We start from the raw sequence: 12903 nt of genomic DNA, 5'->3' as shown, positions 1-12903 counted from the left end.
TAGTCGGCAATAGCGTACGCAAATTGTTGCAGTCAAGTTCAATTCATATCATATATAAGTTCTCCATCATGATAGCATCAAGCTTGGCACATTTGTACAATGACCATCTCATTTCACTTCGTTAACTGCATAGCTGCAGAAGCTTCTAATACAGTTCTACAACTTCATGTCGCTCAAAGTAATACTGTCAAAACCATCTGTGGAGCCCACGGCATGTATTGATATGAAGGCGACCTCGTAACGAATAACTACGCTTTGTCAACAATCAATGCTTGATTAGATCGAGTGTAGATGGCAAATAAGTTATTTACCATGTTTGCCGCCGTGACAAATTTGCCCTCATGATTGGAAAATTATTCGGTCATCAGTCTACACTCATTCCATCACTCACAATTTATACGTCCTGATGCATGTCTACTAGTGCGGAGCGGATCGACAAATTCTCTGGTTCTACTACTATTCTGTTTTAAAGCTCCGGCCGCGACTCCTAGGCCTGATTCTAGAAACGTTCGTGATCCAGTCCGAAAAACTCCGACAATAATTATCTACTTACAGAATGGTATTGAATATTGATTAAAACAATGCAAACAGGACATTTAAAATACAAAGATCAAATCCAACCCTTATCTGAAGTAATTATGCTAACTTGTCCTTGTCCATGAACGTTTCACTTTAACTATTGATTCGACATTCGAGGGTGGAAGAGGGTAAGGCTGTCATATTCTTAGTAAAAAGTACTGATCCGGTTCCGATCCGACTTTGACCGTATCAGAAAAAGTACGAATCCGGCTCCGAACCGGCCCCGGCCAAAAATGAGAAAATCCGGTCGGATATCCAATCCGGCTCCGGTTCATGCTCCGCCCTAATGTCTACAAGCTGGACGTTCCGCCAGGTATTTCTGAATCGATGGATCGGTCTTTAGACCACGGTTAAGGAATATCGATCTGGTGTAAATGACTATAGCAATCGACAAAGACCATGAATACCACAACCAACAACAACCTACGGGTTGGGCGTATATATCCGTTCACCCCTTGCTGCGCATGGGAAATTTCAAGTTACATAAATCTTCGCCAAAAGGCTACTTTATGGTAATTTACGAACAAATGTTAGTGGGGGCATGGCTCCATTCGCCCCCTCCCGATTGCGACAATGTTTCTACACTGACATGATTTCCACTGCCATACTCAGTCTTCATTCTTCTACCTACATGATGCGGATAGTAAAATAAGTAAAACTATAAAAAGTTATCAGGCGTAGCATACTACAGGCCATGAAAAAGGTATAAAACGTCTATTTTAAGGGTCTGGATTCCCAAATATGTCTCGCTGAGTCAGTCGGTGTATTTCCGCTAGTTTTATGACATCCTTTGTGATCCATCATGATAATTAGTACCATTGGTGGTCCATTTATGGAGTTCAGGAGAAACTAGGGTATCCTAGGATTTTGACTTCGTTTAATTCGTAGGTATAAAGCTTGACGAAAACTATTATTTTCAATTACATCTCGGTATTATTCGATTCTCTCTTTATTTTCATTTATATAGATGTGCGTGTGCGCAAGAATTTTGCATATATTTATCTTTATTTCTTATGTCATTTACGCCAATAGCTACGAATATTTATAATAAGGTGGGATCGTTTCTCGGCTATACTTTTGGCATTGATTTGATTCCGCTGCCAGCTCAAGTTCTGTTTGCATGCCCGCGTGTATAGCCATGCTTCACCTACTGTCACATGTTAAAGCATCGCTTACTACTGTGTCGCATGCTGATATGTCCTCGCACCATATTGGTAATGCACGTGTGAGTTATTTGTGTAGGTAGTACTGTGTAGCCACAGGACGTGAAAACTAAATAACTGCACATGCAGTAGATTTCATTCACACCTTATTTAGCATTCTTACCTGCTGTTCAACGTATTGAGTAGATTGAAGTCCTATCTCTAATAATTTATTCTATTCGTCTTTGCTTGAATCGTTGTAGAATAAGGCGAGATACCAAGTTGCAATGTCTAACATAATAATAGTAGGTTGGTTTGATATTATTGGTGTGACATTCGGTTTACCTGGCCGGCAAACCGCCTTCTATTTCAGGGATTGTTGCGAGGTATACACGAAAACTCGTAACAGGACGGAAAAGATAATTTCCTGTAAGGATTCGACGCATTGCGACACATAGTTTCATATCAAAATATACAAGACTATAATGCGCCAATGTGTCCATTTATTGTAGTCGACTTACAAGCGGTAGATGTCACCCGTCAAAGTGTTTCGATCTTTCCGGTTTAATGATGGTGCTGCAATTTCGTAGCCAATGTTATGTGAGTTTCGGAGTCTCGTACACTGATGTTAACCTCCAAATGATCGACAACATTGCCACTGCGAAATTCTGTCTGCATCAGGGTGTCAAACATACAGTCCGCCAAACGGTTTCATACGGCCCGCGAAAAAATTCTTAGTGAATTGAAAAATACTTGTATTATCCTGAATATTTCTAACAGATGTTAAGTTTTTACTAAGGATTAAAGACAGCAATTGTGGAAGGGTGTAGCAATAAAAAATACTTGGGGGGGGGGGGGCGGAAAATTCGATTACGTAAATTAACCCCCGCTTAAAGATAAGGAAAAATAGATAAAACGATGGTCTTGGACCCTTATTAGATGATTAACACAACATCTGAGGCAATCGTTATATACCATACATATAATCAGGGTTGCCATACCGTCCTTATTTTTAAGATTTTATCCTTATTTTGAAAGACCAGTTCTTAGAAAATTCAACTGTCCTTATTTATAAGAAATGTCCTTATTTTCGACTTGCGTCTTTATTTTGTCTTATTTTCAGCAACTACAGAACTTCGATCGTTTTCCTCTGGTATGTGTGTTGTATTATATTCTAAAAATATGCTTATTCTAAAAATATGCTTTTGCGTCGAAATTCTATGGCATCATAAATAATAGGAACACCCGTGACGTACGTACACACCACAGAATTTGAATTCTAAGTGGTGGTGTGGCTAGGGCAGTGAGTGGTATAGCAGTTTCGGCTGTACCAAAGCTATCGGAGCGGAGGTCATTTTAGCAGTAAACAGCAGTACCAGGTTTTTTCTGTAAAAGTAGTAAAGCTATAAATCATTGATAAATTTATCTAAGCTATTGCACATATAGGTAGTTTTGGCTACTAGTACGGCTACATCAGAATTAAATGGGATCGACAACCTTCTGTATACACAGGGCTTTTTTTGTTTTGTGGAGTTCATGGTGTTTGTCGACTACTATGGTCATTTACACCAGGCCGATATTCTTCATTATTTTCCGTATCTGCCGACTTATAGCACGGCCCACCTCTGGATTTTTTGTAAGACACCGCTTACGCGGATTAGGTGGCGAGGAAGAGCCTAGGTAAACCTCCAACACTCAGGTATCGGATGTAGACAGGGTGCCAAAATGTCAAAAAATGTGAAATTATTACCAACTGGCGTGCCAAACATTTTAACTTTTGTCATCTTTAGAGTTTCAAGCAAGGAATCACCAACCGCTTATCTGCAGCTAGCAACGGCATCGATTACCCCAGTGATTCATATAATATTGGTCGCTACCGATCCAAACATATCGCCTGAATGCATACGTGGTATTTGCACCATTTATTTTCAGTCCCGCAATGATCGATCTTCTGTGGTTGCTTTGGTCGTTTCCACACAAACTATATTCGGTATCATATCCAATCAGTGACAGGGCAATCAATGTTGTTACGAATATACGGCCAAATGATGAAAAATGGCCCGCCCCTGTATCAGTGTGTCATCCAAGTCGGTCAGATGTCACATTAAGGTTGGTCTGGCACTAGACTTGTCTGCTAAGCTCCAAAGGTCGCGTTAAAGCGGTAAAGGTTGTTGCTGCTCCAGATATCGCTTACACGTACCAGACGAAACTAATAGAATATCTCCTTTCGTAAGACGAGCACGATTCCAAGTTCGCATTTCGACGCAGGGGCTCATTATTTTCTTCCGCGGGTCTCATTTGATACGTAAGGCTCAAACTGCGGGCGCTGGACTGTTCAGCGCTGATCATTTCGGACAGTGGTCGCATGGTCGCATGCAATGTTCCCTCTAATTTTTGACGAGTCTGCGCACACTAACCAACTCACTGCGCAAGCCCTTGGACAACAGTGCGTCACGACTAAAAAAAAGGTCATCACTTCGGAATTTTTGTGCGCAACTTGGATTTTCTGTGCGCAGATACCGTGTCAGCACTGCGCATTTGCGCACGTGCGCAGCTTACAGGGAATATTGATCGCATGTTGTCCGAATTGTTATTTCTAGGTCGCGTCTTCTGTAACGTGAAAATGTCAAGCGCCGAAATATCGGTTAAGTCACACTGCCGCACGTTGCACCGTGCACACTCCTATATGCTAAAGCATCGGGACGGTTTCATACGATATCGAGTTGCCGTTCTTTCATAATCGCTAATACGGTTCGACTTACTTCTGTACATTATGCATGTTTTGGGGGGTTCCCACGTCATAATCAAGAAATAAGGTACCAATAAATCACACGAAGACCGTGAAAAAAGTCAATATAAATAAATAAAAAATTATGAAATCCTATTTTAAAAACTTCTGATTCACTTTTTACTAAAACATGGTTATAATATGTTGTTTGCGTCAAATCATTTATCGTGCCGTTGAAAATATTCTCGTGTGCCACAAATAGCCACGTGTCGGGGTTGCCGACCCCCGTATAAAGTGCGTGAGTCCGTCTGAGCCTGCGACACACGCGAAAAATGACACCAATTGAAGTTTAGCTTCCTTTCTCTGAACAATTAAAATATTTTTTAATCTGCATCGACCTTTGTATTACACAAATTGGTTTGAACTCATGACAAAATTTGTGCGGCTGGTTTCTCTGGAGATCACCGTCGAAGACCGTTGGGGTGCTTTAGTGTAGATGTGCGCAATTAATAGGTGCGGGACTATGAGACGCATTCCTTCCGAGACTGGTTGGGAGTCGTCACCGAATAGTCCCGTCCTTGCAATCTGAGTAGACACTAGACAGACGATAGTAGTAGTACAAATGCGACGCTCAGAGGTAGAGGGTTCTGCCAATTTGAAATCGCGTGCGTCAAACATGCTCCGTTGAGCTGTGTTGCGTACAATAATTTTCTAAGCGTTTTCTATGTCATGCATACCCGTAAAATCGTAGCATGCTAATCTTAAAATGCATTCCTTTTGATTTGCGAGGCTTGGGTCGTGATATGCCAATAGATCCTTTGTATCTGTCAGAAAGTATTTTCCACTCGCGGAAAATACGTTGTATTTTGGATAGGAGTGTTGGATAGTTCTTGTAAAGTCCTGGCTATCCAAGCACTGGAAGTTCTTCTTCAAAACCGAACGAGTTATTTGGCCGGAAAGGATTTTAGTGCACTATAGTTGATATAAAAAGGAGGCAATAGAATTGTATTTTCAATAAGACACTCGATGGCCTAAAGCGGTAGCCTATTGTGAAACGTCCGAAGAAAATATTGATGAGTATCTTCATTTTCTTTCAGTATAACAATTTTCGGCTGGTTTGTGCTAGTGATTGTGTGAACCAGTGACGTGCGGTGAGGTTCATGGCTGGTGAGGCACGAACCCCCCCCCCCCCCACACACACACACACATAAACACGCACGCACGTAAAGTACATGATAAAGATACCCAAAATGTGAAGAACAAAAGCAGCCTATATAGAGAGCATTTTCTTTGCACACTGATAGCCGTTGCAATTCCACATTCTACATGGATTCTACAATGCATGTAGGACTGGTCGCTATTGTGCTAAATGGCCAAGTTTAAGCGGATACTAATTACTATCTCTTCAAGTACCGGTATAAATTATTCGAAGCACATGAAAATAACATCCTCATTTGCAAATTTTTTTTTCAGTAAAGAAACACCAGGTTTGCCGAATTTCGAAGGAAAATACACTGGGACAGTAGGTCAAGTCAAAATATAGTAGATTTAGTGTAAAAACACTTGGAGTGAAACCACTGATCACAAACAACGACAACGCAGGCTATGTAAGTATAGCTTTCACTATCACATACCACAATTAAGGGTTATAGCACGCCTTATAGGCAGGGCTTTGGAGCCGGAGCCGGAGCCCGGAGCCGGAGCCCCGGAGCCGTGCATTTTTACCGGAGCTGGAGCCGGAGCCGGAGCTCTAGATAAAATTCAGCCGGAGCCGGAGCTGGAGCTGGAGCTGGTTATTTGAGGGGTAGCTCCGGCTCCGACGTATTTCATAAGATGCTATCATACATGCAACAACCACATCTTTTGAGTTCACATAATTCAACCGCAGGCCTTCGCGAAATTCAGAATCTTATCCTCTTTGGCGCTACCTTTTCCGACTAACCGTGTTCCTGGGGGTCACGGCAGAGCAATCATATGTTTAATGTTCAATTTTCATACAATAGTGCCGAACCTCGGTATGCTAGGTATGCCTGTGAATATTGTGGGTATTCGGCACATCCGCAATTTCATCATCAGCACAACCTTGTTGGCCAATTGTGGGGTTCGAAAATAATGATCACTATGTATTACGCGAAATTATAGAAAGGATAAAAACGTGATTTCGTTGAACATGTCGATATGACGAGCACGAGCCGAGAAATTCCATCTCATCGCTGCTATGAATCGGATGAGCAAATTGGACCGTGTTATTGAGTATGCAATTATGCATGCGAATTGGAATTCATTACTGCGCATGATCGTCATTCACTCCAGTAAGTATTTTCGAGCGTGAATCGGGGATGGCAGAAGAGTAGCCCAAAACGCCGTTACACTCAGCGAACAATTGTCGCGGTGCGAGCTACTCGGTGCGATGTCAGGACCCCATGGTATTTTATGTTGTAGACAAATTACTGATTTGATACGCGATTTCCAATTTGTAATCATCTGTTTCGTAAATTCATTCTTGATGTATGCTTGATACTCTAGTATTCCAGGATTATCGCGCGCTGTTACTTGTAAATGTGCGATGTGCATACTGCATAGTTTAATTCGTTATGCGCATGGCGCAATGTACATGGCACAGTGTTTAATTCGAGTATTCGATTCGTTTAAACGGGAAAATATTATATTCCGATAAACTTGATCGACACCGTATGTACTGGTAGGTGGTAACGAGTGCACCCAATATCGAACGTCAAACCATTGGCCATTTGGTACAAATCGAATTTCTATTGATCAGGTCCTGATGTCCGTCCATATTGCTCCTACTATACAGTCAATGTTCCCTCTAAGCTGCGCACGTGCGCAAATGCGCAGTGCTGAAACGGTCTCTGCGCACAGAAAATCTAGGCTGCGCACAAAAAATCCAAAGTGATGACTTTTTTTTAGTCGTTGCGCACTCTTGTCCAAGGCACCGCGCAGGCGCTCAGACTCGAGAAAAATGAGAGGGAACATTGCCAGGGGTAAATAGTGCTATCGCTGAAGTCTGAAGCCGAAATAGGCCTACAAGTGCGGCCCGAAAAGGCGAAGAAATGAGAATTTTCAATCGTGTGCGACTCACGAAAGAGATTTTTCTTTTACTATGGTATCGTACGCGTGAGCGATACTGATATCATATCAATAGCGCAATCCTTTGTGGGAATGGTGAATTACCATGGTTTAACAAAATTATAAATAACGATGGGCTAGCTCAAGTTAACTGCGAGAAACTAACGAATAGTCTTCTCCGCGTGGCATGGATAAGATTTACTGTACAATTACATGCCGAGAATTTTCGAAGTCAGCACTTCCATCAGGCGAATCTGATCACGTATGGTGATATAGGATAATATGCAGAATATGCAGAATATGCAAATACAAGCGCCAATATTGTTGAAAAAATCCATCCCTTTGCAAACGTTGATCGGGAAATGCAGCAACTATATGCACTGTAGGGCGTTGCATTAGATCAGCTTCTCAGCTGCACAAATTTGTGATTTTATTCGATTCGTTTGAACGGGTATCTTCTGTCGATAAGGTCATACGCTGATCTTGTTCTTGCTTCAATCAGACTTGAATATTCGTATCATTATATCTGACTCTATGTCTTGATAGTAATGAGTGCATTGCGGGTATTAAGACGTCACGTCAGTGTTTTAACGCGATAGGCATACATCGATCGCATGTATTGATTTCAAGTGCGTTCTCGTGCGTGTATGTCTGTCCTCTAGTAATCCATAGTATGTCACCATATCGTCGTAGTGGAATCAAAGTGACTTATGTGCAGATTTCAATATCTTTTGGCATAGCAGATAGGAGGTCACGAAATAGCATGATGTAAGGAAGTCATTATACCAACGGGTACGCCCGAATATGTTTAATTATATTTAGGGGCAATGTTCCCTCTAATTCTTGCCGAGTCTGCGCACACTCACCAACTCACTGCGCAGACCATTGGAAAACCGTGCGTAACGACTAAAAAAAAGGTCATCACTTTGGATTTTTTGTGCGCAACTTGGATTTTCTGTGCGCAGAGGCTTCTCAGAACTGCGCATTTGCGCACGTGCGCAGCTTAGAGGGAACATTGTTTAGGGGTCCTACCTTTTCCAAAACATCTCACTCGATCAGCTTTATTCGTAAATGTGATTACGTGAGCAGATACAGGATTAAAATTGATAGCAATATATGCAATTCCCGATGATATTGACCGATTTGATAACGAATTATAGAAAATTTTCGCGCTTCGCGCGTTTAGACGGAACCCCCACTAAACGAAAACCATACATAGATGATTAGTAGCGGTGAAAAGCGTTTTTCCTGAGGGGGGTCTGGGGGGCAAAGCCCCCCCCCCCCCCCGAAGTTCGGTTTATCACCCTGTGGTGGGGGGGGGGCTGTTTGCGCACTGTTGTCCAAGGGCCTGCGCAGTGAGTTGGCGTATTTGCGCATACTCGTGAAAAATTAGAGGGAACATTGTATACAGTTACAGTTGAATACTTATTGCTTATTTAAAGATTGAATTGAGCTGTATGGCTTAATGTTAACGAGTACAGTGCCAGTGTTAAAACGCCGCATCAAAATTTTGATACTGTACACAGCAATGGCATGTAGTAAAGTGCGTTCTAGTTTAACTATGAAGTTATCGACAATTGACAAGTATTATTATGACGCCACAAGCCGACACGGCAGCACCTATATGTCTTCGGTGCTGCATCCGATGTTACTGACGGCTGACAGACTCTAGATTACTATAGATAACTAACCTACGGGTAAATGAGTAATCTATATAGACCTGGGGTGGCCAACTTTTTCGGCTAAAGGGCCAAATGAAACTGACGAACGAATGCGCTGCCCACTAGCCGCAACAGGCGCGTATTAATTTCAAAGTTCATATCATTATTACTTGGGTATATTGCGGGTCGACTGTATACCGCCGCTGGGCAAGAACAAGGCTATTCGGCATCTGGACATATCGATATCGAAGATTTCCGCTAATATACCACAATTAATTTGTGCCATACGTTTCATCATCGACGATCTTTCTGCGAGCACAAACGCGAAAAGACTTTCTCTCGTAATTGCGAATATAGTTAAACTCAATTGGCTAAATCAGGCGTTTTTTCCATTTTCACGAGTGGGTATGCTACAAAGCAACAAATCGTGTGACAATTCAACACGCGAAGCGTGAATAAAAATTTTACTACACTCTAAATTCGAATGCGTGCAGTGAACGCAAACTTACACGCCAAATCCGTTTTTTTTTTTAACTACCACACAACGTGCTGGAGCCGATGTGTGCCTGGCTATCCTGTGTTTAGTGGTGGTGTGTTCATGTTGACTGGTGCAGAGCTCGAAATTAATACCAGCCATCCATGAATTTTTACTCAGCTTAGGCTCAAAAAAGATTTTATTGCAACGAAAGATCAATACAGAACAGTCATTTGCAGACGAAAATGTGTGAATTTCTAGCTTGCACATTGCACAATTGAAAAACACAGTTGCAACCACAAATTACATTTGAATCAGAGCAAAGAAACATTTCACAAATTGGGATAGAATTAGAATCATAGCGACACAGTTGTTATCACAAATTAGATTCTAATTAAAGCAAAATAACATTTCAAAAATTGGAGTAGAATTAAAGTCATAGCGACACAGTTGTTATCACAAATTAGATTCTAGTTAGTGCAAAAAACATTTCATAAATTGGAGTAGAGTTAGAATCATAGCGACACAGTTCTTATCACAAATTACTTTCTGATTAGAGCAAAGAAACATTTCACAAATTGGTATGGAATAAGAATTATAGCGACCAGTTGCAGCCACAAATTACAGTTGAATCATAGCAAAGAAGCATTTCAAAAATTGGAGTAGAATTAGAATCATAGCGACACAGTTGTTATCACAAATTAGATTCTAGTTAGTGCAAAAAACATTTCATAAATTGGAGTAGAGTTAGAATCATAGCGACACAGTTCTTATCACAAATTACTTTCTGATTAGAGCAAAGAAACATTTCACAAATTGGTATGGAATTAGAATTATAGCGACCAGTTGCAGCCACAAATTACATTTGAATCATAGCAAAGAAGCATTTCAAAAATTGGAGTAGAATTAGAATCATAGCGACACAGTTGTTATCACAAATTAGATTCTAATTAGAGCAAAAAAACATTTCAAAAATTGGAATAGAATTAGAATTATGGTAACAGTTGTTTTCACAAATTAGATTCTAATTAGATCAAAAAAACATTTCCCAAATTGGAGTAGAATTAGAATTATAGCGACACAGTTGTTATCACAAATTAGATTTGAATCAGAGCAAAGTAACATTTGAAAAATTGGAGTAGAATCAGAATAATTACTGCAGTATATTTTCTGAATTAGACTAGAATCCAATTAGGGGTAGTTTTTATTTCAAATTAGAGTAGAATTAGAAATATAGCTATACTGTAGTTTTTTTTCTAAATTAGATTCGATTGAGAGCAAAGAAACATTTCACAAATTAGAGTAGCATCAGAATTTATAGCTACACAGCTTTTCCCAAATTAGAGTAGAATTAGATTTGTAGCTCGTTTTTTTTTCGAAATTAGAGTGGGATCAGAATTATAGTAACAGTTTTTTTTCAAATTATAGAGTAGAATTAGAACTATAGCAACACTGTTTTTTTCCAAATTAGAGTACAACTAGAATTATAGGTTCAGTTGTTTTCACAAATTAGATTCGAATGAGAGAGACGAAGCACTTCACGAATTAAAGTAGAATTATAATTATAGCTAGTTTTTTTTTCAAAATTAGAGTATAATCAGAATTTTAGCTACACATTTTTTTCACTCTAATTAGACAACTAGACTAGTACTAGAATTGTATAGTTGTCCAAGTCAGCAAACGAAATCAAAATCATTACTGGGATTTCTGGAATCTGCTCATAAAACAGAGATGCTTGTTGGATTGAAACCCAAATTTTTGTCTCCAATCAGGACATACTGTAAAGTTGACAGTATCTGGAAAACTTTTGGATATGCGGGGTCACAAACATAATAACACGCGAGAAGAACCAGCACCATCTCAAATGGTTTCGCTTTATTGTGAGACGATCCCTTTATGCGGATGCCATTCGCCACGATCCATGACTGCAGGTCACCATTTTCATGGTGCGCTAGTACGAGATGTCGAGGACTCAGCTTTGTGGCCGTTAATTGGACTGAATGGGCCTGGAATTGAAAGAAATATGTTAAGTAAAATTATATTGCCAATAATCCATGTGTGAATCGAAAGCACAAGATTTAGATTATGTAGAATTGCCTTTATGGGACTTCTGCATAATGCATATTGAATAAAAATAGAGCTGAATAGGTCAATATAGGTTTTTTCCAATATGGTTAACAAGTTTAACTCATGGAAACAAGTGATAGCAAATTCTGTCGTCACGACATGCTGTCTAGTCGTTGACATGTATGGGTTTTTCCACATAATCATAAGTTTACTAACCTTTAATGATCCATTCAGATTTGATCAGTATACCATCATACAGGTTCCTTTTGGAACGGCACAAGTATTATGTTCACATTCACTGATTCTATGCACTATATCCATGGTAGCCATCCTCATGGACTCGTAGTCAGGAAAACCAAAAATTACATTAGCAGCAGAAATGATTTTCCGTGGCGTGGGACGAAAACGAATTTACACCAGCTCATTCTACCTTAGATTTATAGCCTTATCAAAAATAATGATGTAATTGAAGAGCATTTAATAATCATTTATTTTTGGAGGACTTCTTCCAGTTCGAGTGTTAATTGCACCGTCATAACGTAAACAGCGTCAATCAAAACATAGGCCTGCCATATTTTCAGCACCCAAAAACAAAATGCGGCACACGTCTGAGCTCAACAGATCCCGAATTAGAACACATGTTTGTGGCGCAACTTGGAAATCAACAGACCCCCGAATTAGAACCAACTCAACATGCGTGCATGTTAAGCCATAAAATTTTCAAACAACTAGCTGTACTTTTGTGACGGTCTGTTAAGTTCAAACTTGTGCCAGATAGTGGCATGCAAAACGTCCAAGGTGTTACGGAAAACGCCGAACAATGTTTGCCGAAAAATCAGGACAAGAGTCGAAATCCGTACAAATCTGACAAATCAGGACGTTATGGTACATCTATGTTCATTGTTCACACAGTTCCAGGTTAATCAAGCAGCAAATCCTACAACTCACCTGATAAAGCGTTATCGGCCTCAAATCCTGTTGTGATTCTCTTTTCAGTTACTGATGCATTTCGTAACTCCCTCAGGAGCATAACCGCAGCGGCTTGTTTTCCCTACAAATGAATATAAAGTAGAAGATCTATTTGGTTGAAGGACATTCCACTTATTGCATTCCGGTTGATATGAAGGCAAGAGTTCTGACACAACAATATTTAATACATAAAAT

This window comes from Botryllus schlosseri, chromosome 10 (assembly GCF_051294905.1).
Source record: "Botryllus schlosseri isolate E-star chromosome 10, Bs_hap1, whole genome shotgun sequence".
Lineage (NCBI taxonomy): Eukaryota > Metazoa > Chordata > Ascidiacea > Stolidobranchia > Styelidae > Botryllus > Botryllus schlosseri.
This window is presented reverse-complemented; position numbering follows the sequence as displayed.